Raw genomic sequence first — 23,488 nt, forward strand, 5'->3', positions numbered from 1 at the left:
GTACATACATTTGTAATACACAATTTGCATTGCCTGGGTAAATGCTGACAATTATTCTGATGATATTCATTACTGCAGATTTTTTCCTAAAGGAGAGAGGAGGAGACGTGCACAGAGGGACCTGAGGAACAAGGGAAGGAGGAAAGAGAGGAGAGAGAAACTAATAAAGGACAGAGTGAGAGGAGAAACAAGCAGCATGCTATTCTGCAAGCTTGTCTCGCTGTTTCACCACAGATTATTCCTTGTTTTACTGTGAGTAGAAGGACAGCTATAGGCAAAAGGGAAGAAAGGTTAGGGTAATGCTGAGAGAGAGGGGGAAGAAAGTTGAGAGAGTGCAGAGAGGTTCTGGAGACAAAAGGAGGAAGGAGGGAGAGAGGAAAGGGGGGAAAAAAGCAGGGGAGGAAAAGAGGAAGAGAAGCAAAAATGTGGCTTGATTAAACCTCTGGACTTTAAAATGGGAACTGATTTGAAAAGTGCATTGCGTCAAGTACACATTGTTGGCTTTCACCTTTTTTGTCTCGTGCTCACACTACAATCAGAAAAAAGTGGGGTGTCATACACTCTGCTATAACTGAAAGAAACCTGCTTGTTTCCTGATTAATCAGCCATGTCATCACCTCCAATCTCCAATCAAAAAACTCAATGCTGGATCATAAGTATAAAATTTGACATCCTCAAGATAGCTGGAACGTGTCTGCTCATTGATCAGAGCGGTATAGATTGAATTTGTAAACCCATCACACTACCAGATAATCCTGGCTGACCATCGGCTGTGTCTAACCTCTAGTTGGGATTTCCCCTCAGTTTGGTGGCAGATATAGACTAAGTCAGCCAAGTAATCCTCCACTGTGCCTCCAGCTTTACTACAGACACATTTGTTCTGTGCAATACAAATGAAGCAACACAGACAATATACCGTAGTGTAGTAAGTCAAACTGATCACAAAAAAGCAAATTACAGGGACAGAGGTGAGGAGGATAAGATAGAGAAATGAGGAGGGAAGGAGAGAATTTGTAAACATAGGAAAAAATAATCAAGTGGAGAGATCAAAATAAACAGCTTGAGCTGCTTTTTCAAGTACTGCTGCTCATTTGCTGTACTAGTCTTTGGCTAACTGGGCTATTCAAATAGTTTCATAAGATGAGAGCAGATTCGATCCATGCTGTGATTAAAAATCCAGTATTTGGGCATCTTTTCATCAGGCATGATATTTGTGAGAAACCTCTTGTGTGTGTCGTATTCCCTCACATGCTCAAAACACATTCTGTAAACTGCAACTGTAAGGCTGCATTTTTGTGCATTTTAACAAGGAGGTAAGCTTAATGTTCACATCTGGTATATTTCTAGTGATATTAATGTAAGTGATGCATTGCAGGAAACATGCTTCTCCCTCTGCAGGGAAGTCCGGTAGCTCAGCTACACAGTAGCTTCCCTAGAGTTTGTAGTGACTGAGTGTCTGGCTGTTGGATGCTTCAGCAGGGCGGATGCTTGTTAACATGAGAACGTAAACCCTGGATCTCTGGTCCAAGGACAGCACACCTACTTGCCATTCCACTCTGCAGCCCTAATGCCACTCTGCTGGGATGCTGCGGACCCTTACATGCATTAAATCCAGAGGCATTGTTTGTGTCAACGTGTGATCATCTTTTAAATTGTAAGAACCACAAGGGTCTGCTTTGCTCTCAATAGAGCCATGTCGGAAGGGGTGGTAAAGCAGCTCATTTTATAGAAACCCAAAACATGGACATGCAAGCTCTCGTTTTCAATTCACTGCAGACATGATAGTTAGTATGACTGGAGTCTCTAAATTTGTCACATTAATAAATGTGACTCATCATCTGTCTGAGCCTGTGTCGCCCTGCTCGTATTGGAAATGGGGTAGAGAGAGTCGCCAGAGAAAATGACTAGTGAAACTTAGAATGGGTAGTGTGATTGTAGTCTGTGAGAATGGGAGACAATGAGAATGATGTGTGATTTTAACTTCAGTAGCTTATTCCTGGAAAGCTGAATTATTTTTCAGATGGAGGTCTCATCTGACAGCACTGTTCCTTCTCCCCCTACAGCTGAATTACTCACAAATATGCAGCCAGTATTACCTTACCCTCCCAAGTCTGTCCGTATCCCTGCCTCTATCTCCCTCAAACTCGATCTACAGTACTTTCTATTCATTTCTACACCCCTTTCTTCCTCTATTTCTCATGTTTCTCAGTCTTTCCTCCCTCTCTCTTTTTTTAGTCCTTCTCCAATCACTGTGAAATTGCAAGGAGGCCTGTTGGGGACTTATCTGACAGAGAAATTTGGCTCCGATCAAAATCACTAGAGAGCATTCCTGCATTCCTTTCCCAATTTAAATGATTTTGCAGCTTCACAGGCACTCCCACCCAGACAGCCAGACATACTCACATAGACACCTTGCAAGTCTCCCGCCCTCTCTTTATCTTTTGCACATGCTCACTCTTTAATTTCTCACTGTCATACTCACAAACATAGACATATAAAACACAATTCAGACCTAAAATTGGTGGTACTGGCGAGGTGCCAACAAGCAGGAGCCTATACAGTTGCTTCACTGACTTTATGTGGGTGAGAAAACAGATGAGAGACTAAAGAAGAGAGGCAGCAGCTGGAAGAAGAGACAGCGATAGGAAGGCAGATAAATGGAGTCCCAGTTTTGCAAAGTGCATCATTAAAACAGGAATGAACATGTTTATCCTGGTGCTTATCTGTGTTGCAGAATGCACTATTATGCACAGGCTCACAATAATGTGCCGTATTTCCCTTCTCACCTGCATGCAGATGACGTTTTAGCTCCTTGGAAACAACCCTGATGCCTGTCAACATGTCGAAGTCACAGACAAAAGAAGCTGTCGAGTCTACTGGCAATTTTCATTTTTAACTTGATGTGTATGGGCCAGCTGTCTCACGGAGATTATTATGTGAAGGCAGCACACCAGGTCTGGCTCACCTGTCTGTTGCTCTGTTCCATGCATCAGATGTTCTTCTTGACTTTTTGCGTTGAACTGCAGAGTGCTGCACCTCCTCAAGCTAAGGGGGCAGATTCAGAGGAAGAAGCTACATCGTAATCAGCCACTTCAAATTCAACTTTTCACCCTGACACCCAGAAGCCATCAAGGAATCAGCTGCAAGCAGCACAGCCAAGAATCGTGAGCATTCATTCATTTTTTGATTTTAATACCATGTATAATTTTCAGATACTCCAAAATGTTTTTACATCCTATAGTGGTGGAATGTACCTATGTACAGTATATACTCAATTACTGTACGTACTGTACTCAAGTACAATTCTGAGTACCTTAACCCACTTTATACTTCTACTCCACTACATTTCAGAGAGATATATCACATTTTTTACTCCACTACATTTATCTGAGAGTTACAGTTACTAGTAGTTACTTTGAAAATTAAGATTTTACAAACAAAACACATGGCAAGGTCATAAAAATGGTCCAAAGATATTACACTGTACAAGGGGCCATTCTACTGTGGCGCCACAGTAGAATGGCCCCTTGTACAGTGTAAAGTAGCAAAGCCGGCTTTGCTACTTTTACTAAGAGTAAGTAAAGGATCTTCCACAACTGACAGCGTTATCTTAAGTGGCTATAAATATGTTTCCTTTCTTACTGAAATAACAACCACAAGTAGTGGTCTCTTCCCCTGTCCTTTAGTCCTTCTGATATTACATGGGCAATTAAAGTGTAAAAGCTTTCTTTGAATGCCTCTTGAGCAAAAGACATTCACACATCCAAGTACTAAATGTCCAGTGGTGTACTGTGCAGGTACTAATGTATTTTATGTGTTCACAGTCTGTAGTTAAACAATGATTTTAAATAAGTCTAATGACAAAGACATATTTAAAGACCAACTACACTCACGCCCTGCTGTGATGTTCATACGCACAGAGTAGTCAGGATCCGGTATAGGAGACTGCACTACTCAGTATGACACGATGTGCCCTGCTATGACATGAACTTCCACGATAACCTTCAAAGTCAATGTGACATCTAATGTGACTGTTATCACCACTGTTCATCACGCCCCCAACCGGCTCGTCAGACACCGCCTACCAAGAGTCTGGGTCTGCCGAGGTTTCTTCCTAAAAGGGAGTTTTTTCTTGCCACTGTCGCAATAGCCACTGCTAATGCTTGCTCTTGAGGGAATTACTGTGGCTTTTGGAATTTATAGAGTGTGGTCTAGACCTACTCTATCTGTAAAGTGTCTCGAGATAACTTTTGTTATGATTTGATACTATAAATAAAATTGAAAATTGAAAATTGAAATTGAAACTATAAGAGTAGTCATGGAGCAACAAAGATACCTTCATTTTATGCAACAAGTCCAACAAAATGCTTTCTGATCCGGCACCACTATCATTTGGACAAGACCGTTTGTCAGTGATTTCAAATTTGTCAGTGATTTTAATGATGAAATCATAAATCGTTTAAAATCTCAGTTCATATATGCGTTTTCTGATCTGCCACTTGATTAGTTTTAGGTGACTAAAACTACTTGGTTAAAGTCAAGAAAAAAATGTGTCACGTTATCGCATAGCATTATCCACAGCCTGGAATGTGTGATCTATTAACATCTTTAATCTTAAAAATAGTTATACAAACAAACACACAACTTTACTGTACTTTATGTTGAGGAAGTCCTCACAGTGTGATTATATAAGAGTAATTAACAATATGAGAAATCTAATTGCTTTTGCTACTTTGTTTTACTACTATTTTGTGTTGGCTGATCTGCAGCTGTATAAATATACTGTAAGTTAAAAAGAATGGTGGCCTACTTGTTTGGTAAGGAGGACAGTATGCAAATCAAAAGTCCCACAGGTCAAATCCAGCCTTTGGTAATGTGAAGTGAGCAGTTTAAGTCCAGCAGAGAGCTATTACTGCTGCGTGGAAGTGTGTTTTAATATGCATGCATGGACATGAGTACAGGGCTTGTGGTTGTGACCTTACGATTAGAGGAGAGGACTCTTGTCCACAAGGTCCCGATGATCAAATTCTCCAGTGGCAGTCTAATGAGAAAGACTCCAATCTGTGACACACCTGCTGTCACTGCATGCATCATATGTCCATATGCGTATGTTCCCTTCTGCTACATGCAGGTATGTGTGAATCACAGTTCATGGTGGAGCTGCAGATTGAGGTGCACTTCATATATTAACGAAGCTTTCGTTTTCAGGCTGCTTTATGGTCAATGTAATTTGGTCTCTTTCTTAGTTCCTCTCTTTAATCTTACACCTCTCTGAATAAATACGGTAAAAAACAAGAAATTATTTGCTATATTTTCTTCTTCTCACAATACTAAATACATTTAGTACTTTGAAAAAAAACACATCCTGAAACTTGGGTCAGGGTCTGCAGTGACTACTTGCTAGTTGCCTGTTGGAGAAGTGCTAACCACTAAGACACTGTGCCACCAAAGAATTTATGTTCAAAATACATAGCATAGTATGTCCTAAACACTCATAGTATGGTATGTCGTAAAAAATCAAACTATAGTATGTTGAAAAAAGGCATAGTATATTGAAAAAAGTCATAAAAAGTCATGGTAAAGTATGTTGAAAAAAGTGTCAAACCTGGGTCAGAACTGCATGTCCTATTGCTGATGCTAGTTGGAGCAGTGCTAACAACTGAGCCACTAAAAGAAATTATGTCGAAAAAAGCCATAGTATAGAATGTTAAAAAAAATCATAGTATAGTATATCAAAAAGTAATAGTATAGCATGTTGAAAAAGTGATAGTCATAGTATAGTATGTCAAAAAAAGTTGTTAAAAAGTCATAGTATGGTATGTCAAAAAAAGTCAAACTATAGTATGTTGAAAAAGATTTTATGACAAGGGCCAGCCCGGACTGGGTTTCGAAGCTGGGTCAGAGCAAAGATCTTCTATACTAAAGATAGCGCATTTCAAGCAGCGCCAATGGAATGAAACCATTCCTGTCTCCTAAAGGGGCATTGGCCTCGTTTAAACGTGTAGTGAATGTCATGTGGATGGATGAAAAGTTATAGTCAAATAATTTAAATCATTTATGAATATGTTCTTTTGCTAACGTTAGATATTTACACAGCTAAAAGACATATTTAGCATCACAGAGATTAGTTTTGTTAGGGCGTTCACGAACGTTAGCTGACGTTAGCTTCTCTGTGTTGCCAGATCTCGCGAGAGTTTGGTCCTGAGACAGAAACAGGTCTTAAACAAATTCTCCTGATGTGTCTGTCTGAAAAATGCAATTTTAGTGGCAGAATGTTCTGGAGATATGTGGCTTGTAAAGAATTGGTCCAATATATACTTTGGTAACTATGGGGCGAAAGAATCGCTTATAATCTGTGTTCACGTTCACTTCTCCCGTTGGAATCAATACACTCAGGACCTGCCGCTAGTCTCCTAAAGAGGCGTGGCCGTGGCGGAGTCCACGTGACACAGATACAGGAAACTACTCTGAGTTGGGGCGTCTCGGTTCTAAACAAGGGGGTAAGCTTCTCCTCGGAACGCGTAGTTTCTATGGCGCCATTTTGATGCTAACAAGCCATCACCTCCTGTTAGCATTCCATTGATTGCTCGCAGGCAGTTTTGACTCACATTAGCTGTTTAAGTTTAATTACTATTGTTAACTAGCACTTTAGTTAGCAATAATTAGCCTGTGCCTATGTTATCTCCTTACATATACCTAAGCTCACCGTCTCTGCAAGATTCGGAATGATTGAGATTTCTCTTGGAACAGCTACCAGAAGACTTACAACTTTCAGACAGGTTGCTCACGTCACATCTACGTCTTCGAGCTCAGTTGGAGGCTGCGCAGTAATGCTCAGCGCTCACCGGAAAAGTGCTTCTAATATCCTTCACTGGTCTCCGTCCAGAGCAAAGGGGTCTGTTGGTCCATTTTATATATGTCAATGGTTCTAAACCGTCTATGGTCAGAGTCTACAGTGACTACTTGCCGGTTTGCTGTTGGAGCAGTGCTATCCACTGCACTGTGCCACCGAAGAATTTATGTTGAAAACAGTAATAGCATAATATGTCAAAAAAGTCATTAAAAAGTCTAGTGTGGTATGTTGAAAAAAGTCAAAGCATAGTATTTCAAAAAAGGCATAGTATAGAATGTCCAAAAAAAGTCACAGTATAACATGTCAAAAAAGTGATCAAAAAGTCATAGTATGTATGTTGAAAAAAGTCATAGTATAGTATATCAAAAAGTGATAAAGTCATAGTTTTGTGCGTCAAAAAAAAAACATTATGGAAAGGGTAGTCTTGACTTGAACCTGGATCAGAGTCTGCAGTGATTACTTCCTACAGCAGCAGTTTGAACCATTGAGCCAGTGTCACTAATGACTTTATGTTGAAAACAGTAACAGCATAGCATGTCGTAAAAAAGCCATTAAAAAGTCATAGTATGGTATGTCGAAAAAAGTCAAAGCATAGTATCTCCAAATAGAATGTTATAAAAATTATAGTATATGTAAGAGTCTGCAGTGACGACTTAGTGGATACTTATCAGCAGCAGTTTTAACCACTGAGCCAATGTCACTAATAAATTTATGTCTGAAACAGTAATAGGCTAGTACGTAAAAAAAATTCATCAAAAAGTCATAGTATGGTATGTCGAAAAAAGTCAAAGCATAGTATGTCCAAATAGAATGTTATAAAAATTATAGTATAGTGTTTCTAAAAAAAAGTCATAGTACAGTACGTCAAAAAAGTCAGAGTATGATATGTTGAAAAAAAGCAATTAAAAAGTCATAGTATTGTAGTAAAAAAAAAAAACTTCATGGAAAGGGCCAGTCTGGACTGTGTATCAAACCTGGGTCAGAGTCTGCAGTGGTTACTGGAGTTTTAACCACTGAGCCAGTGTCACAGAATAGTTTATGTTGAAAACAGTAATAGCATAGTATGTTGAAAAAAGCCATAAAAGATTCATAGTATGGTATGTCGAAAAAAGTCAAAGCATTGTATGCCGAAAAAGTCATAGTATAGAATAATAAAAAAAATCATAATATAGTGTTTCGAAAAAGGTTATAAAGTCATTGTATATGACTTTTTAATGGCTTTTTTTTGACATACTGTACTGACTTTTTAATGGCTTTTTTTGACATACAGTATGTCGATAGTATAGAAATTAAAAAGTCAGTGTAGTATGTCGAAAAAAATCATAGTACAGAAATAGTATAGAAAATAGTATTGTGTGTTGAAAAAAATGTCGTGAAAAGTGACAGCCTGGACTGGGTATCAAACCTTGAAAGTCTGCAGTGATATTGCCTGTTGGCAGCAGTGCTAACAACCGAGTCAGTGTGCCACCAAAGAATTTATGGTGAAAACCGTAATAGCATAGTAAGTCAAAAAAGGCCATTAAAAAGTCATAGTACGGTATGTTGAAAAAAGTCATAAAAATGTCATTGTATAGTATGTCGAAATAAGTCATAAAAAAATCATTGTAAATAAATAAAAAAGTCATAGTATAGTATGTCTCAAAAAGTCATAAAATTCATAGTATAGCATGTCTAAAAAAATGATTAAAAAAGTCATAGTATAGTATGTCAAAACAAGTGATAAAAAAGTCATGGTATAGTATGTCGAAAAAAAGTCATAAAAAGTCATAGTAAATATAAAAAAGTCATAGTAAAGTATGTCTCAAAAAGTCATAAAAAGTCATAGTATAGTATGTCGAAAAAAGTGATAAAGTGATAGAATAGTATGTTGACAAAAAAGTAATATTATAGTATATGGAAAAAAGTCATGGTATAGTATGTCGAAAAAATTCATAGCATAGCATGTTGAAAAAAGTGATATCAAATTCATAGTATGGATGCTGAAAAAAGTCATAGTATTGTATGTTGAAAAAAACATCATGAAAAGGGTCTGGACTGGGGATCGAACCTGAGTCAAAGTCTGCAGTGACTACTTGCCTGTTGGCATCAGTGAACTGTGTGCCACCAAAGAGTTTGTAATGTAAAAAGTCAAAGTATAGTATGTCTCCAAAGTGATAAAAAGTCATAGTATAGTATGTCTCAAAAAGTGATTAAAAAAGTAATTATAAATAAATAAAAAGTCGTAGTAAGCATGTCTCAAAAAGTGATAAAAACTCATGGTATTAGTGGTGTGCGATCCTGCAATATTTGGTATCGAGCTGATACCAAGTAAATACAGGGCCAGTATCACCTATACTGATACGATATCGATAATTTTTAATAATTAAGGTGGATGCATCATAAATTGCTAAATCTGGACTTCCGGTTTGACGCATGGTGGAGTAGGTCGCAAACTGGGATCACTTTGTTCAAATCCTGGTAAAATCCTAGTCATATCCGTCTGATATTACACAACTAGTTGCGCAAACGCTGTACTTAACCTATAACATGAAGAAGGCCACTAAAAAACCAAATCAACTGGCGGACCAACAAATTACGAAAGTAATTCAAGATGACGCAGCTAAACTAGCTGAACCAACGGATCCTGATGCTAGCATTAGCCGCGCACCGCTAACGCTGTGTGATATGGAGAGGCTGCTGACTTCCATGGAAGAACGCATAGTAGCCAAACTCTCTGCTCAACTGTCTGCTGACCGAGAGATTATTGATCAACACCATGCAACCATTCAACACCTGGAAACCTCGCTCAATGACACGCAGACGAGGCTTGAAAGACTTGATCCTAAACTTACAGCCCTTTCCACCGATAACGAAGCACTGAAACTTAAAGTGGAAGATCTGGAAAACCGATCTAGGCGTAACAACATCCGCATAATAGGTCTGCCTGAAAAAGTCAAGGGATCACAGCCCACCGCATTCATTGACACACTGCTGAGGGAGACCTTTGGAACCGAGGCTTTTCCTACCACCACAATCGCCGACAGGGCTCATCGGACAGCCATGGCTAAGAAGAGTCCATCCGACCCGAGACCACGTCCATTCCTCGTACAGATTCATCATTATCAGACCAGGGAGTGCATTCTAAAATTGGCAAGAGAGGCAAGCTCTCTGTCCTTTCGCGGATCGGAGATTCACTTTTTCCCGGATTTCAGTGCCGAAGTCTCTAGGAAGAGAGCTGCATTTGTTCCTGTTAAGTCTCAGCTAAAAAACGCTGGGCTCTCCTACAGGATGCTATTCCCGCCAAGCTCCAGGTCACCGACAAGAACGGGCAGAGGCGGATTTTCCTCTCACCCGACGAGGCCTCCTCATTTTTGGAAAGTGCAGCCGAACTGGACCTGGATATTTCCATACAGACAGAAACCGCATAATTTTGTTTGAATGGCCTATAATAGGGTGAGTAGCCTACGCTAACTACTATAGTCTATGGACTTATGTTGGTAAGCGAGCTCTGATTGCCATATTAGCCCACTTCGCCAAACTGTTGGCTCAATTGACGTGTCAGTCATCAGTGTGGTTTTATTTTTACTTTTTTATTTTTTTTTCTCAACTCCTTCTTGTACTTTCCACACTAATTAATGCTTAAAAAGAGTCCAGACAGCGCTATCCCATTGATGGCTATGGAGGCCTGCGTCTTTTAGTTGGACTGTATTCCCTTTTTCTTTTTAAACTTGTTCTTTATGGATATTTTGAACTCTAATTGGCTGATGGGCCAATATTATGTTCAGTTGTGCTCTTTAGGCTAGCCTGCCCAAAACGCCACATTTGTTTACGGTGTTGTGCACAAACTATGTTTTTATTAAGAAATGCTGTGCCATATTAACAGAGTGTAGAGTTTAAGTAACGTGAGCATGTGTTCTTTGTGCTGTTTGCTTGAAAGGAGAATTTACCAGTCACCCTGCATATTTATTTATTTTTTTTCTCCCCCTCTCCCCACCTTACCCCTTGTCATCATCTCACTTTACATTGGCCTCTCATGGCTGCCTATATGTCCACATGTCAGACTACTCATTTCAAGTGATAGGTAATGGCAGCTCAAGTTAACCCCGGTCAGACTAGCTCTATCCAATGCGTCTCTCTTAATGCTAAGGGCCTGAATAACACAGTGAAAAGACAGAAAATAATGTCTTATCTTCAACAATTACAGGCAGATCTGAAAAAACGCATCTGAAAAACGATTCTGTTAATTATCTTAAACGAAGCTGGGTGGGACAGCTGTACCACTCACGGTTTAATGCTAAAGCCAGGCAGAGGTGATCGCTGATAGTAATGGGAGATTTATTATTGTAACTGGGCAGTTATTCTCTCTCCCTGTCATTCTTGTCAATATCTATGCCCCAAATTTTGATGATCACATTTTCTTTAAGAGACTATTTTCTTCTATACCTGACCATAATACTTACAATCTGATAATAGGAGGTGACTTTAATTGCGTACTCAACACTACATTGGATAGATCCTCAAATACACCTCAGTGTCTTCGTAAATCTGCCAAAATTGTCAATAAATTCTGTACACAGACTGGTCTTTCAGACATCTGGAGATTTAAATATCCTACCAAAAAAGGCTTCTCTTTTTTCTCCAGGGTCCGTCATACTTACACAACTACTTTTCCATTCAAAATAGTTAAAAAAGGATTTAAATATCTTGGGGTGGAGATCACGCCCACCTTTTCATCACTGTTTGTTAAAAACTTTGGTGCTCTTTTTGATAAGTGTAAACAAGATATGATGAGATGGTCAAATCTACCACTATCCGTAATTGGTCGCGTTAACCTCAAATCCCATTGTTCTTAATTCAATCAGAATTTGGTCACAATTTAAAAGACATTTTAATTCATCAACAATGTCAACACATTCTCCGATCATGAACAATTATAATTTCCCACCCTCTACCCTGGACTCAGCCTTTGGGATATGGCTGGCGCAAGGCATTACATCTATTTCCAATCTCTTTATTGAGGGCAGCTTTGGGTCATTTGCACAACTCTCTGAGAAGTTCGATCTGCCAAAGTCACATTTCTTTAGATATCTCCAAGTAAGACATTTTGTACAAAAAAACGTTGCCTCCTTCCCATACTTTCCAACAGATAATACAATAGACAATTTTCTCTCTTTATCTCCGCATCGGAAAGGCTTAATTTCAACTCTTTATTATGATATCTGCAACATTTCTCCCCTTTCGCTGCAAGGAATAAGACAGCTCTGGGAGGATGACTTTGGGGAAGCAATGAGAGAGGATCAATGGAAGGCAGCACTTGGCCTAGTACACACCTCCTCTCCTTGTGCCAGACACAGCCTAATTCAACTTAAAATCCTTCTTAGAGTACACTGGACTAGGTCTAAACTGGCCAAGATTTTCCCTAGTGCTGAGCCTGCTTGTCCCCGCTGTAAAAGTCAGCCAGCTGATCACATGCATATGTTCTGGTCTTGCCCTTATCTCAAGACATTTTGGGCAGACATATTTCAAGCCTACTCCAAAATGTTTGGTATAGACATTCCCCTAAATCCAATATGTGCCATATTTGGCTTTACACAAGAAACTAAATCTCTTAAAGGCAGGGCTTTTGCTGTTATAGCATTCACCTCTTTGCTTGCTAGACGCCAGATATTATTCCTGTGGAAGGAACAAACACCACCCACATTCAGTAGATGGATGAGGGCCAATGGCCCTCATTTATCAACCTAACGTAGAAACCAGCGCAGATATGAGCGCAGAAATCATCTTACGACAGGCTTCACGTGGGATTCATGAAAAGTTCGTATCACACCAATCCGAGCGTAAGAATGGTCGTACATTGATAAATGCGGCGGCTGGAAACGATCGTCATTTAAATATCACGCCCCAATATATTCTGGGTTTTGAGGCCTCGCCCCTACAATTTACGACATGGCGAGACGTAATCCGTCTGAGAAGCAACACTTTTCAGAGGTGGAGATTGAAACCCTGATTTCTCAGGTTCATTTGCACTAACGTGTGTACTATTTGGCAGCCTGAAAACTGGTATTAAAGGCTGTAGAAAGAATGCGGGATGAAAAGAGATCACTGATGCGGTCAACAGTGTTGCCGTAGTAAATCGGACTCCAGCTGAAGTTTAGCCTATTTAATTTATACATCCTTGACACATTTTCTATAGTCCTAATAGTAATATACAGGCTTCTATTGCAATCTATTAGGCCTACATGTAGGTGTACCTATAATTAAATAAACACACGGTAGCGGAGTTTATGCAGTGTCTTTTATTTTACTCGTGTTTGTCGGAACGAGGCAACAGCTGAGGGAGAGCGTGTGTCCTCCGCCCCCCCGTGCTGGACCCTGTCTCCTGACAGCACAGGGGCTGGAAAAACAAGCCAAAATAACTTGGTCAATGGCAGAAATAAATCATTCACTTGAAAGAGAAACAAAAACCTGAAGAATAAATAAAAATGCTGTGCATCGTCATGTTTCCTGTATTGAATATCATTGCCAAACATAACACTATAGGCTACATTTTAAAAGTGAGGAATAATATCCTGTCTCCTTCATATAGCCCTCAGTTGGTGGCTGTTCTGGACACTGCTCTCTGGGCATCGGGTCATCTGGCTCCATCGCTACATTTATGGCACCGTGTTTTCCTGCGAGATGTTGTGCAGAACCCCACAGGCTAAAACAATGTTGCAGACCGGGGCATAGAGGTCTTCTAAAAGAGCCAGATCTGCCATTGCTGATATGTGATCAACTGATGACTTCTGCTTCTCCTGTTAAACTGATTATATGCTGCACTGCAAGTCCACACTGACTCGAGAACTTGCGTACACGAGTTCAGACCAGACGTGAGATTTGATCGCAGCCTACGCTCACGTCGAAATTGATAAATGCCGAGCTTTGCGTAGGAATCGGCGTACGCCCGTCGTACGCCTGTTTTAGGTCGTACGCACGTTTCATAAATGAGGGCCATTATGTTTTTCCTGAAACTGGAGAAAATTAGATACACACTGAAAGGCTCCATACAGAGCTTTGAGAGGACTTGGACCCCCTTCATGACATACTTTGAGAGCTTACAAAGACCCTTACAGGAAACTGACTAGATGATGACATTCCCCCCACCCTTCTCCCCTTTTCTCACCCCTGTGATTTTGCATTTATCTATTTTTTGGGTATGTATTTATATATTCTTTTTTTTATTTTTTATTATTTTATTTATTTTTTATTTACTGTGGTTATGTTTATAGGTATTTACTTTATAGTAACATACTTTATTATAGTGTGCCTCTTTCTTAGGACAGACTGTAGGGTTTGGACTGGATGGGTTGGGGTTGGGATGAACGGATTGGATGAGCGTGGGGTGGGTGTTTTGATTATTGCTGTTCTGTACCACTTGTACTGCACTTCTGTACAGCCAAGATTTGAACTGCTTTTTGTTCAGAATTGTCTTTTTACTGGCAAAAATCTATAAAATGTGTTAAACAGATAAATTGCTAAATTTGAATGATATTTTATGACCTTAAGTGTTTTTATGATTTTACCTTCGGATTATTAATTACTTAAAACCCAGGAAAGAATTTTCATATGCTTGAATACATCTGTTGTGTTACCACTGTATCATACAGCCTTTTTACAAATTATACAGCTTGCCGTTGTTTAATTTTCGGCCTGAAAATATAGCCACACGGAGCTCCTCTTCCTCTTTGCTGTTCTTCTGCTCCGTCTCTGTCCTGCTTTGTGTGCGTGCACCGCTGAATCACGTGACGGTACAACATCAAATCACAAGAGGGGGGAGGAGGAGCAAAGTGTGCCTGCTCTGCACTGGGAGCAAGCATATGACTGTGAAGGCTCCTGGAAGATTATTCACGTAATTTCTGTACTAATCAAACCATTCAGTCACCCCTCCTGCCCATATGCGTCTTTAATATTTCTCCACTCATTTATTCAGGCTTTTGTTTTGTTTTTTACCCTTCTGCACACTACAGTGTATTATGGCATTAGGTAACATGACAATGAAATGCTTTTATTTTACCAAAAATACCAGCCAAACAATTAACCACGGCCTTTAAGAGAGACACAAAGGAAATAAAAGTTGAGGAAGAAGGAACCAAGATAAACACAAAAACACAGCAAGAGAAAGAGTGTGAACGACGGGACGAAATGTAAGGTCAATTTAAGCATAAAAGAGCAAGACATGTTAAAAGTCAAACTGTTTAGTGAAGATATGATGGAACTGTGTCTGTATATTTGTGTGCGTGGCAGCAGGATGCTGTTGCTCCTGGCAGTATGCCCATACACTTCCTCTGTCATGGCCAATCATTGTCAAGAAGACCCCTCCCCCCCCACACACACACACACATACACACACAAACACGCTGTCTTGCTCTCTCTAGTAATATGAGGGACAGCAATGCAGTGACCCGTGCCTGTTATTCTCTTTGCTTTCATACACACAGAGTGGAAGACATCAACAAGTTGCAATAAAATTGTACATAGCAAGTCCTTGACTGTGTTCAGACATTTCAACCTCAGGACTAAGCTACATGCTCAGTGGCCCTGAGCATAATTGAAACATTGAATGTGCAAGTGCTTCATTTATGTGCTCCAGCTCAGAGAAAATGAAAAGAGCTGCACTGATATTTTCAAGATGGAGTATGGGGCTCAAAATGTTGCATTGTGCGCTCAGAATAACACACACACACACAAACACACACACATAGACACACACACACACACACACACACACACACACACACATAGACACACACTCACACACACACACACACACACACACACACACACACACACACACAATGCAGTTATGCAAAAGCATAACTACTTGGAAGCAGAAGCAGGCCTAGGCTCGGATTTAAATGCAAAATCCATATATTTCAAACGACTGCAGTGGTTACATTTTGGCAGCTGTAATTTAGAGTAGAGCGAAGGTCTGGGCAGTGGGCAATAATTCAATTAAATGATTGTTTGTCAATTTTCATATCATGTTACAAATAATATATTATGATATCATTCTACAAATTTCTGGCACAATTAATTATTCCTAAAACAAAAAAGTTATAGTTTTTGTTTTTCACATCTAAAGAGTTTGATGTCATGTTTGTGTGGGCATTATATATTATATAAGGAATATTAGAAACATATTTCAATAAAATGCAATCACGTACAACACCAATCACTAACTACAACCTCTGTTAAAAACATACAGTTGAGTAAAGACCTTTTGAAATAAAATATTATAATTATATGTATAATATTATAACTATTAAGTAATTATATCACTTATTTGTAGACAGGTAAACTTTTTGCTTTTTTGCAAGTCTCTAAGAATAAGAAATGACCAAAACATACATTGCAGGTATGATTTTATACCTACCCACCATCCTATATAACAAGGAGGGATTATAACATATGGGTTGTGTCAACATTTGGTTTGTATGTGTTTGTGTGTACATTTGTGTCTGATTCTTATGTCCTAGTTCCCAATCACAGGCATGAGCCAGCAAGCAGAGCACTTACATAATGCTGTGGAGGTAGCTACAGTAGGTAAGAGATGATGTGTTTCTTTATGTATGTGTGTGTGTGTGTGTGTGTGTGTGTGTGTGTGTGTGTGTGTGTGTAGACGCCAGGTGATCGTGACAGCTGCTTTAGTTACTAGAGCACCAAGAGCCAAACATGTTTCATCCCCTTCTGTCTCTGCATGTACCTTCTTCTTTTTTCTCTCACCTTTTTAATCTCTCTCTCCCTCTGTCTCTCTCTCTCTCTCTCTTCCTCTTCCTGTCTGTCAGCACATTTTAATTGCTGTATTGGCATACTGAAATGATAATATTTGTTGAGCTTAAAAGGGGGATTTCGGGAGCTGCTCATGCAACCATGAGTCTTAGTGTCTGCTCTGCTTCACTACATGCTCCAGTGGAGCAGGTATAAAATGGGTGTTATGGTTGCTACAGCCTGTTGCAGCTTAAATATCTTTTATATATATTTTTTGATTAAAGAGTAAGTGGGATATAGTGTTGCAGGTCTTATGCCAAAATGCCAGTATGCAGTTCTTTTTCAGCTGCCCTCAGGTATAATAACTCTAACCCTAGTTAGATGTAGAGCTGGGTACCAAATTCAATAGTTCTTAGGCACTGACCAAATTGCCTTTAAAGTATCAAGTATTGAAAAACACCTCGCCATTCAGTACCAAATTTCAATACCTAATGAGTACATCTCATCAGAGTCAGGGAACCATTAAGCATGCAGCATGCTTCTACCAAGATCTAATAATGTTTGTGATTGGCTGTCTAACGTTACACGTCATAGAGGCAGGCAGGAAAAACTCCACATTACACATTCATTTGTAATTATTATTTTTTTTCATACAATTGGCATCGAAAAAAGAGTCGTTAAGGAACCGGTATCTAAGTCACGGTATTGTTATCAGTTCCGGTCTCTAAATCTTTTTAACGATATCAAGCCCTACTTAGATGTGCTGCTGTGTTTACGTTTGTTCATTCACTGAACAAATTTTCTTTTTTTGAAAATGATTTAAATGCATTCTGACCATTCTGATCAATATTTTCTCTAACAAAGCCGTTGAGTCTCTTTCTGTGTTCTATTTCGTATAGGCTTCGCCCTCTAAACCACGCTATGGGTTTATCCCTTTGCGCATGCGCAGTCGTGAAGATTTTCTTTCCCGCCCTTGCGTGCCGCACGGGCTTCAACTACGTCCGCAATTACTTTATAAAAATAGGGCGGACCCGTTGCTCTGCTCCCACTTTTTCTTCAAGCAAGAGCAGTTATGAAGAAGGTAATGAAGACTAACAGCTCCAGCGGCGTCCGCCTCTGCCCCTCCTGTGAGGCCGGCTACATCTTCTCGCCGGACCCCCACCCCCGCTGCGAGACCTGCCTTGGCGCCTCTCACGCCGGCAAGGCTCTCACCTCCGACGCCTCCTGCCCGTTCTGCGCCCGCCTGCCTTCTAAATAGCTTCAACTGAGCGGGCGGACGCGTTTCTGGCCTTTGAGGTTGACGGAGAGGGGGACGGCAGCTGGGCGGACCGACGCAACACCGTCGACGCCCTGGAACCGCTGGAAGAGGGCGTCTTCGACGGGCACGAGTCCGATGACTCGTCTCCCCCGAACGACGACTCTCTCACCGGGTTTCTTTCCTCCCCACTGGGAGGACTGGATCTGGAGACAGGGATCGATGCCTTTCCGCTACGGCTCTCCCCGTCTCCAGAACGGCCAGGGGCACCGCCTCAGCGGTCTTCCCCTCTGCCTCAGGTGGCTCCACCCTCCACCACCAAGGCTCTTTTTATGGACCTGCCGGAGATCATAAAAAGGGCGGCGGACCAGAGGGGCATAGCACTTCCAGCGGAGCCTCAAGCCCCCTCTCGCGGCCTCCTGAGCGGTGACATCTACTCTCAGGAGCCGCCGTCCAAACGGGCCCCACTCTGTCCGCGTTTCACGGAGCTTCAGCCGTTCGTGGAGGAGGCTCTCTCTCAGCCAGGGAAACTGAGGGCGGCAGTCTCGCGCTATTCCCCATTCACACGGGTTCATGGCGACACAGAGGCAGGCTTTCCTTCGGTCCCCCCTCTGGAGCAGAGCCTGGCGTCGATCCTGCTTCCGAGGGCTACCTTCTTTGGGCACCGGAATCCGACCCCCCCCCCCCCAGGACCAGGTTTGCGTCCAAGTCACTGACCGGTCTCACCAGTGTGTGGCTCAGGGCTTAGCGGCGCAAAACAACATAGCCTTGCTAGCCTCCGCCGTCTCCGCCATGGACACCAACCCGGAGGCGCTTCCTCACCCTCACCACGGCGACCACGGTGGCGTTGTCGAGGATCCAGGCGTGGCAGACTGAGGCCCAGCGAAATATCTGGCTCCACATGTCACAGCTACCCACGGAGGTCAGGCGCGAACTTCTGTACGGTCCCATAGCTCCCAATGGACTATGTGGACCTCGTGTACAGACAGCCACATCCCACCTCCACCAGGCAGCTGAAAAAGCGGAGCGGCTACGGCGGCTTGGCTCCTGGAAGGCGGCGCCTTAACAACAGCGCCACCGCTCCACCAACCACCATAAGAGGAAACGCCCCACAGCCTCTGCTGCGGCTGCGCCCTCCCAGGCTTCGACCTCCGTCCCTCCGCCTGCCCCACCACAGCGACAGCCGGCCCCCGACCGGCAGGCTTCACGGGGTCGAAGGATCATGAAGGCGGCCCCCACCTGGTCTAACCCACCCCCGGAGTCACCCACCAAGCAGCGGCGACGGTGGCAATGACGGGGCACGGGGAACGTCTGTCCCTCCACGGTTGAAAATCGGAAACACAACAGCCCTTTTAAGGGCCACTCAAGTCTTTCTAAAGAGCAGTTTCCCCTCAACCTAGCAGCCCTTGTTCCCACTGAACATTACGCTAATAATATGACAGATGTTCCCCACACAAGCACACACCAGGTCACCGCTGCTCGCGGAGCTGCACCGCTCTCTCACTATGCAGACAGCGGGAGCAGACGCCATGCCGCTACACTTAGCGCTGCTCAGTTCTCCTCATCCCGCTGGCATAGACGATGACCCGTCAACCTTTCTACAGGGCCCTACCATGGGCAGGGCGACACGTTCTACCCACGTCTCGCCCAGCGGCGGGACGGGCTCTGCGCTTCCTGCTAGCTATGTCTGTGAACAACACACAGACATGCGCGCGCCCGCTCTCAGAGCACAGCGCGGCATGGATCAGACTGACACACATGGACTCGTTGATGTCAAAACTGATATCACGGGGCTACACACTCCAGTTCGCCTCCCCCCCGTGTTGGAGACAACTGTGTCGTCCCAGGCGGAATCAGATGCCATGATGTCAGAATTACGGGAACTGCTGTCAAAGGGAGCAATTTCCCGAGTTCCTTCTGGGGAGGAGAACGAGGGTTTTTACTCCCGATACTTTCTCACTCCAAAAAAGTCAGGCGGGTTTCGCCCCATCCTCGACCTGTCCCAGTTCAACCGGTGCGTCATGGTACGTCCATTCCACATGTTGACTATCAAACATGTGTTGGAATGCGTGCGCTACCAAGAGTGGTATACATCCGTGGATCTGAAAGACGCTTACTTTCACATCCAAGTCATCCCCAGACACAGGAAATTCCTGCGCTTCTTTTTCCAAGGGGCTCCTTTTCAGTACAACCGACTGCCATTCGGTTACTCACTGGCCCCTCGCACTTTTTCCAAGTGCATGGAGACGGCACTTCAGCCGTTGCGGAAAAAAGGCGTCAGAGTCCTGTTTTATCTGGACGATTTGCTCATCCTGGCTCCCTCTCGGGAAACGGCGGCGCTACACACCGTGTCAGTCCTGCAGCACCTGCAGACACTCGGTTTTGCCATAAACTGGCAGAAAAGCGCATTGGTTCCCTCACAATCGATAGTTTATCTGGGCGTAGTGCTAAACTCGATTGTTATGAGGGCCAGGCTGTCAACGCCGAGGCAAGATGCGCTGCTTTCTCTCCTGACGCGCACCACGCCCCGTGCAAAGGTCTCAGCGCTGTCTATCATGCGCCTTCTGGGCATGATGTCCGCGGGCTACATGGTAGTACCCCTGGGGCTTCTCCACATGAGGAAAATCCAGAGGTGGTTCCTTGCTCAGCACATCGACCCCATACGCCACAAGTGGCGAATGCTGACTATCCCTCCCTCTCTGCAGTCAGACCTGTCATACTGGGGAAACCCCCAGACCCTGTCAGCTGGGGTTCCCTGGGCAGAGTGACATCATACGTGACAGTGTACACGGATGCGTCCCTCACTGGCTGGGGAGGAATGTGCAAATCACAGGTGGTGGGAGGGGAATGGCCTCCTCCTCCCCTCCCACACATAAACTGCCTGGAGCTGTCCACGGTGCTGAAGGTCTTGAAGCACTTCGCCCCGAAGGTAGCAGGGAGACATGTTGTGGTGCAGACAGACAATGTCACAGCAGCGGCGTTCATAAATCGCCAGGGCGGCGTACGCTCGGCCCGGCTATTGGAAATAGCCAGGAGCCTCCTGCTGTGGTCTCACAGTCATCTGCTACTAAACCGGGCGGCAGACCTAATGTCGAGGGGGGACCCTCTCACAACGAGTGGAAATTGAATCCCACTATCGTTCGGAAGCTGTGGAGCAGGTTCGGGGAAGCGGAGGTGGACCTGTTTGCCTCACGAGAAAACACATAGTGCGCTCTGTGGTTTTCCTTGAGCTCACATGACAACTCACCCCTGGGCGCGGACACTTTCTCCCACCATCCCTGGCCCAGAACCCTCCTATACGCTTTCCCCCCGGTCCCTCTGATCCCTCGCCTCCTGGAACGCATCCAGGAGGAAGGCCTGTCGGTCATCCTGGTGGCACCGGAGCGCACGAAGGCATCCTGGTTCCCGACGCTGGTCCAGCTGCTGGCGGCTCCCCCCTGGCAATTGCCGTGGCACGAGGACGCCCTGTCACAGCTGGACGGCACGATAGCCCACCCCCCGGTGATAACCCAGTGACTGTGGGGCTGGCTGCTGAGCGGGAACGCTTGCAGAGGTTAGGCTTGCCACCTGCCGTGGTGCGCACCATTCAGAATGCGAGAGCTCCATCTACAACAGCGTGTAACGCGGCGCGCTGGTCCGCTTTCCAGCGCTGGTGCACAGAGAGGGAGTCAGACCCCATATCGTGCCCCCTGCCCGTCGTACTGACTTATCTCCAAACACTGGTAGATAACGACTTGGCCCCATCCACGGTCAAAGCCTACGCGGCGGCCATTTCATCTTGCCACGAAGGCTATGGAGAGAGAACGTTTTTTGCGCACCCCCTAGTTAAACGTTTTTTGAAAGGGGTCCGACGGCAGAAACCCGCCGTGCGTTCTCTCATGCCCCGATGGGATCTGACCCTGGTACTCCGAGCTCTGGGGAAGCCCCCTTTCGAGCCCCTGGCACAAGCCCCTCTCAGGTTGCTGTCTCTAAAAACGGCGCTCCTCCTTGCACTGACATCAGCCAAGCGAGTGAGCGACTTATGTGCGCTGTCAGTCTCGCTGTCCTGTCTCTCAATCAGAGGGGACGGGAGCGCAGCCACCCTACAGCCCAACCCTTCCTTCACACCAAAAATTTTAACAAATTCCTTTCGGTCGAGGGTTTTTTCCCTCCAGGGTTTTTTCCCCCCGCCTCATAACAACGACGCGGAGGAGGCTTCCCACAGATTGTGCCCGGTGCGTGCGTTATCACAGTATGTTTTATGCACGGTGGACATAAGGCGGACACAGCAGCTGTTTGTTCACTACAGGGAACACTCCCAAGGGGCGGCCCTGTCAAAACAACGCCTGTCCCACTGGCTGTGCGAGGCTATCACCCAGGCCTATAACACGGAGGGGGCGGTGCCCCCCCAGGGCATTTGGGCACATTCTACACGGGCTCTGTCTGCATCGACAGCCCTGTTCAGAGGCATGTCAGTGGCCGAAATCTGTGCTGCGGCCTCTTGGGCATCTCCATGCCCTTTCATCCGCTTCTATTTGCGGGATGTGTCTGAGCCCTCCCTGACTCACTCGGTCCTCTCTTCTCACAACGACGAATGAGGCCCCGTCGTATGTATAATTGTATATATTATGTACATATGTATATGTTTTTGTCACTATTATACAATCACGACATGTGCCGCTTTATGTTTTCTTCTGCCCCCTCCCCTCCCCCCTACTCTGGGTGTCTGGGAGGAACTCGGGCGTCCCATAATTATCAATCATGTATTTCCCTCATCAATCATGCACGCCTGCATTCTCGGCTTGGGCTTTCAGCCAGCTAACAGGTCGTTGCCATGGCAGCACATGAGAGATAAAGTGACAGTAAGGGAAAATAGTTAGTCTATGTTCCACTTGTGGGATCTGTCGCAGGTGGCATTGACTACATCAGCTTCGCCCTAACCCATAGCGTGGCTTAGAGGGCGAAGCCTATACGAAATAGAACGATAGTTACGTTATTGTAACTCCAGATTCTATGAGTATAAGCGTAGCCCTCTAAGATTCGGGCCACCTGCTCCTATTGCATTAGCTGATGTTGGGAGCAGAACCACGGGTCCGCCCTGTTTTTATACAGTAATTGCGGACGTAGTTGAAGTCCGTGCGGCACGCAAGGGCGGGAAAGAAAATCTTCACGACTGCGCATGCGCGAAGGGATAAACCCATAGCGTGGCTTAGAGGGCTACGCCTATACTCATAGAATCTGGAGTTACAATAACGTAACTATCGTTTCACATGGAACAATAATCCTCATCTGATCACGAGTGTGTCCCCAAAGTTGGAATGAAACCCTCTAGCTTAGAAAATCATTTTTACTGTCCACTATTTTCAGTTTGACTCCAAGCTTGACACCTCTTGCAAAGCTGAATCCAACTCAGTGAACTATATCAGATGATAATCCCTCCCTTGCTAGCAACCTGCTGCTGTCAGGCTCAAGAGTCACAACTGTAAGTGGCAAAAACGTATTGACTGCTGTCAAACAGTGCAGAAAGGAATAACATAAGAATCACTTGACAATATACCTTCAGTACTCAACACTGTAGAACAGATGCAGGATAGATGGCCTCACTAAATCCTTTTATTCATTTTCAAAATTTCTACCAGTGTTTAAAGGAGAATAAGTGGAGATGTACAAGGATG

General features: G+C 43.8%; 1 pseudogene; it reads left to right on the forward strand.

The window, feature by feature from the left end:
* The first annotated feature begins 19,276 nt into the window (after positions 1 to 19,276).
* On the forward strand, positions 19,277 to 22,411 carry LOC114552802 (uncharacterized; annotated as a pseudogene).
* Positions 22,412 to 23,488: the final 1,077 nt, after the last annotated feature.

The sequence above is a fragment of the Perca flavescens genome, chromosome 1, assembly GCF_004354835.1.
Source record: "Perca flavescens isolate YP-PL-M2 chromosome 1, PFLA_1.0, whole genome shotgun sequence".
Classification (NCBI taxonomy): domain Eukaryota; kingdom Metazoa; phylum Chordata; class Actinopteri; order Perciformes; family Percidae; genus Perca; species Perca flavescens.